Source organism: Apis dorsata, unplaced genomic scaffold, assembly GCF_000469605.1.
Source record: "Apis dorsata unplaced genomic scaffold, Apis dorsata 1.3 scaffold_245, whole genome shotgun sequence".
Taxonomy (NCBI): domain Eukaryota; kingdom Metazoa; phylum Arthropoda; class Insecta; order Hymenoptera; family Apidae; genus Apis; species Apis dorsata.
This window is the reverse complement of record NW_006263524.1, coordinates 79,664-85,442: the sequence shown is the minus strand read 5'-3', so window position 1 is coordinate 85,442 and position 5,779 is coordinate 79,664. Positions and strand designations below refer to the sequence as shown.

General features: G+C 41.5%; 1 protein-coding gene and 2 long non-coding RNA genes across 4 annotated transcripts in view; 1 reads left to right on the top strand and 2 right to left on the bottom strand.

Annotated features, from left to right (window-relative positions):
• The window catches only part of LOC102671067, a 101,576-nt gene that overhangs the window by 48,547 nt on the left and 47,250 nt on the right, over positions 1-5,779 (top strand). The window lies entirely within an intron of this gene.
• Positions 3,733-4,719, bottom strand: LOC116185659. The gene is made up of 2 exons (XR_004150527.1): positions 4,656-4,719; positions 3,733-4,410 (listed from the first exon to the last, which is right to left on the bottom strand). It is a non-coding gene; the product is annotated as an uncharacterized LOC116185659 (long non-coding RNA).
• Positions 4,735-5,779, bottom strand: part of LOC116185658 — a 6,364-nt gene continuing 5,319 nt past the window's right edge. For both annotated transcript variants that reach the window (XR_004150526.1, XR_004150525.1), the window contains one exon: positions 4,735-5,669. This is a non-coding gene — a long non-coding RNA (uncharacterized LOC116185658). The remainder of the gene's footprint in view (positions 5,670-5,779) is intronic.

Sequence of the window (5,779 nt, the reverse complement as noted above, 5' to 3'; positions counted from 1 at the left end):
TATATATATATATATATATATATATATATATATACTTTTTCTTCATTTATAACTTCACTTATAACCCTTTAACGAGAGAAGAAGTTTTATAGGAGGAGCCTCGATCCTCCTAAACCAGAATCCTTCCCGAAGAAGAAGCACATATCTGGAAGGATGCTTGCGTCACATGTTGCCGTACAGGCACACGGTATCGGTACATTCGACCTTGCCCCTTTAAAAGCGAGCCTCTCCTCGCCAGCCTTGCAATAAATCAAATCGAGCCGCTTCGACGCGAGCAGCCTCTCCGTCGCGCTTTCCATTTAGGCTAGATTTAAACTAGGCCCAGGTAGCGTCTTGCGTCTTTTGCATAACTCCTTGTCCGCAGGGGGAAGGGGGGGAAACCCTTCTCAACTTCTTCCCTCGAAGGGGTTTCTTCCCTCGTCGCCGTTGTTGCTGGTGTTGCCGCTCCCTCGAAGACCTTCTTGGCTTGGCAAGGAGAGGAGAAGGTAAACATCAACGCCAGGGGTCTGGCGGCCCCCCCGTGGCGTCCTTTGCTCCCCGTAAAACCCGATCGTATCCCGATTCGCTCCGCTTCAGTTACGATGAATCGCGACGCTGCGAAGATCAAGCGGGATGTCGAGCTTTGACAAGCGTTTGCGAGGGACGAAGAACGCCAACGGAATACGGGAACGAGATTTCTTCTTCTTTCCTCTTCGCCGATTTTTTTTTAATCTCTTGATTCCTCTTGGTTACTTGAGGAACGCGAATGAAAAGGGAGATCATAATCCTGATTTTCGAAATTTTATCCTGTTCGTTCTCTCTCGTGATGATGAAGAGAGGGAGGGAGATGATATTTTCCTCGAGATCTGGAATTATATAAATTTTCGCCGATTTCGCACGAATAATTAGGCGTCGTTATGCATACTCTTCAGGGTGTATAATAAGCGACATAACAAGCGCGAAATTACAGGCGCGCGATCGTTATAACGACTTCCTTCCCCTCCCCCTCCTCCCCCTGATTTTCCGCGATCTCACGTCTCTGGAAACGAACGAGTTCTCAACCAATTTTTTCAATTCGATCCATCCTTTCCTCGTCCCTAATCTCGTAACGTACCGTCCTTCTGACGACAAGATATAGAAAAAAAAAAACATAAACTTCTTAACTTACTTCTTAACGAAGTAGTAAAGCTTTCTACTCGAAAGCGATATGGAAGAATTTCGAGTAATATTCGATGTATACGGGAAGAGAAGATGGCAATGTTCGAAGGATGGAAAAAATGACGTTGGGAGGAAAGATCGCCAAGAAATTTTGAAGAGAAAAAGAAAAATAGGATGCGTTGCGTGCCGGAAAAATTACGGATGATTTTCGTTACCAGGCGACGCCTCCGGCTCTTAATTCGCGAAGACACGCGAAAATACGCGCTAGACGATGCATAATTCCCGCTGAATATGTACATTTTTATCGAGACTAGACTCGAAAGACTTTGGCGACGTTCTGACGGCGAGGGGATCACGATTTTTAAATATTACGAATAAATATTTTCTCTCAATTAATTTCCTAATATTTGAAATTCAAGTTGAATATTCAAAATCGTAAAAATCGTATTTTCATTCGCCGAATCGCGTTAGAATCCGAGACTGGAAATATCTTCGAAATTATCTATAGTATATCTAGCTTATTCGTACAATTATTATCTCAACTACTCGAATACGGAGAATTATATTTACAATTAAACTGTTACGTTACGAGTCGTAATTTAGTCTACGCCGATGCATCGAGGTTTACAGATCGACGTTTTGGATCGACAGACGGAAATAAAAATACGCGTGAAAATAGAGATCAATGATACAATTTAAAATAATCGAGAAATGTTCGTTCAATGTATTGTTAAATGTGAAAATTTTTGGCCGGCAATCAATTAATTAAGTTCCTCTAGAACTACAAATTATTATTATTTCGATCCTCTTTATTATAAAGCGGAGGGTTTAATTCGACGACAGGTGGCGATCTAATTTTTTTGAATGATGAGCACGGCACGATGCTTCAACACCGTCGAAATTCATCACGCAGACGCGAATCGTAAACAGGCGATAAGGCGAGTAAAAAACAATTTGTACGAGTTAGCTAGGGGTGATGAATGAAGGTGAAATCGTTGGAGAGGTGGGAGAAGGTGGGAGGTTTGGCAGGACGGACGCGCCTCTAATAATGATAAATGAATAAGTAGCCAGATCGGCCTTCTACAAAGGGCTCATTGATTCGATTTGATTGATGATTCCGCATAGTCTTTGTAACCACAACTGTACGCCTCCCTTGTTGTGTTGTGAAAACGCAACGCGTTATTGCGACGACTACCTCAATTATCGGGTTCGCGATAATGCCTGGAAATAAGCGTGACGAAATGTAATTTGTTGAAAAAAAAAAAAAAACACGTTGGAGGTGTGAAAAAATATTTTAGAATCCTCCGATATTAATACTCATAATTTGCGAAGAAGTGGAGGAAAAACTCGTGGATGATAAATTGAAAAAAAAAAAGAAAGAAAGAAAAGTAGAGTGGAGGTTTAAAATGTTCGAAAATACTTCGAAACGTTCGCAGTTGAAGAGAGAGAGAAAGAGTATGTGTCTATTTTCCATTACCAAAAGGAATGCCAAACTTCCAATTCCATTTCCAAATTGCACAATTCCCAATCCCCCTTTCGAAACGAAAATCCATCGACGAATAACAAATTCCATGGAAAGGAACCACCTGTACCACGAAACTGATCCAACTTTCATTCCATAAATTCCAATTCTATGTTGCGCGTTTCTGAGTTGAATAGACGAAAAATTCATCGTAAAAAAAAGAAAGAGAACATCACTCGATCATCCATTTCTCGATTCGTAACCACTTTCTTATCGAATCTCATAAAACTGGTCGTGAATGGCGTCGTCGATGACTCGTTTCGTACCCGACTATTATCACTCTATCGTTCGCAACGTTTAATCGTATCGAATTTCACAATCACTGTTCTTTTAAAAACGTTTAGATTCGATGCCCGTTATTTTCACACCGATGGCCGCCGCCATCTTGATACGACCGCACCACCTGTCACGTGATCAGCGAGCATTCCGGCTAATCATCGAAGAGAAACGATCCGAGGCGCCGGTTAAAAGCGGCCGGTTAATTAATTCGTTTCTGTTCGGAATCGATTTTCGACTCGGTCGGTAATTAGTGTCAATTTTCGCGACGAGTAAACGGTAACGGATTCCCTCGTATTTTTCTCGCACCGCGGGAACAAACGGCGAAAACTGTAAATTGGAGGATCGGGGACCGTGTAAATTAATTCGGACTAACGGGATCGGACGGTTTTAAGCGTTTAAAACGATTCGATTGTAACTGAATATAGGTGTCGCCGTCGAGAGGATATTTTTGCTCGATCTTGTTTGCCCGACGGATTATACTCCCGTTACGTTTATACGCGGAAGGGAGGGTATGGGCGAATTGTATTGTTTTTATCAAGTAAACAATTGCGCTTGTCACGCACGTTTGAAGCGTTGGGAGGGGGAGGGAGGGGGGAGAGGGGAGTGTTTGGTCGGAGTGTGGACGTAGAATTTTACGCACCGATAACGAATGTCGGCCATAAATAAATTTTTGGCCTGCACCCGGGCCGTCGATGCCCCGGTATTAACAGGTTATGGTCGACGCTCGATTATTCTGCGGCTCTGATGGAATTAGGATTATGAATCAACCACCGTGATTATTTCGTCGCGTTTTATGTTTGCTCGAGATTATCGCACATGCGGCCGTGAATTAATTTCGAGTTAAATTCTCCTTGTTTCTTTTCTTTTTTTTTTTTTTTTACAATATCAAATGAAAATGTATAAAATATCGTATAAACGATTTTCGCCTAGAACGTACGATGACTCGATAATTCTGTCGAAGACAAACACTCGATGGATAATAAATTTTACATTAATGAATTTTCTACAATATCAATTTTACACTCTTTTCTGAATTAACTTTTTCCTCCGTCCATTTCGATTAATAATTTCGGTCCAATGACGAAGAAGTATAACACGAAAAACTATGTCAAGAATAAGAAGGAGAAAAAGAAAAAAATTAGAAGGAAAACTAGGAAGGAAAAAAATTGGACGTCTCGAGGTTTGGAATGACAGAGAATGGGAGAGTTTTCGTGGCGGAGTGATTGGTGGCAGCCGTTAGTTTAATCATCGCGCATTAGCCGAACTACCCCCTTAGCCGGAGGCCTCGCCCACTTTCACCCTTGGATTCCGCGTTGTTCGTTTCGTTCGGCCACTGTCAGCTTTGTTCCATCCGCATTTGTTTTATAACGGTGCTCGCGATACGCGGCGCCGTTTGTCACAGGCTACTCTTCGGCCACGTTTCCGGTTACCCGCCTCCGACCAATCGCCAGCCATTGTAACGGTCGAGTGCCCTCATTTTTAGGAAATTTCTCTTTGTTATTATTTTTGATTTAATAATTTTCGAAAAAAATGAAGTGACTGAAAAATCAGAAAAATATTATTCCAAGATATATAAAATAATATAAATTTACTTACAACGCTAAATCTTTGAATAGTCTTTAGAAAATTTCTCTTTAATTTTCCAAGAAACAAAGGGATTGAAAAATCAAAAAGATATTATTTTAAAAGATATAAAAAGCGATACAAATTTACTTACAATACTAAGTCTCTTCGAGTGGCCTCGTTTTAAGATTTCTCTTTAATTTTCCAAGAAATAAATTCATATCATATGTTCATATTTTGTAACCGAAAAATTTCCTCGATGATGGAAGATCTCCTTCCTTCCCCCCCCCCTCTCCCTCGACAGGAATTTTCCTCAACTTTCCGCGCCAAGAAATATTTCATCCCTTTTGTTTCCAGCGTTGTATATCGAACTCTCTCTCTCTCTCTCTTTTTCTCTGTGTACATGGAAGTTGAAGAAGGATTTCCAGTAGATCCCGTCGCAGTTTTTTGCGTGGCAACGGCGGTTAAGTGTGTCATCGCGGGGAATCTTCGCCGCGTTTCCGAATTTACGAGGTGGCCTCCCCAGTAAGGAGAAAAAGAAATCGAAGAAAGGGAAAGAAGGTCGGTTGGCAAGAACAATGATGAATGTGACGAAGTTCGGGATCGAGGGTGGAAAAGTTTCTCTTCCATCTCTCCCCATTTTTCCATTCGTTTTTCCACCCTGTAATTACCACCATGAACCAACCCTTGATCCCAATAACTACACCCTTCCCTATTTCCACCAAATTTCCACCAAGAAAGATCTTTTTTTTAAATAGTAACGACAAGATAACAACAATAACAGTAAATTTTTAATTCCACTCCAATCTATTATATTAATTGATCATCCTTCATTGCTTCCATCTTCGATCAGGATGGCATTCTTCCCCTCCCCACAACTTTTCTTTACCAAGGAATTCGTAAATATGGCAAGAGGAAGAAGAAGAGGAGGAGGAGGAGGAGAGACAGAAAGGTGGAATTCAGTGGTGATTCGCGATAATTCTTGTAACGATTAATTCCACGTGTCCTTGAATTCGCGACCCTCGATATCTTTCTCTCGCGTGCGATCCCTTAGCTCCGTTTCGTCGGCCATTTGTAAGTGGTCCAGGCATCCCGTTTGAATTATTATATCCTCCATCCCGGCGAGATCGTCCCGGGTCATACGATCTTCATTAGTCGCTGACAGCACCTGGAAAATTGATCCTCGATGAAGAGAGGATGGATAAAAAAAAGAAAGAAAGAAAGAAAGAAAAAGGGGAGAGAGAAAGAGAGAGAGAGAGAGGGGAATGATATTTTATC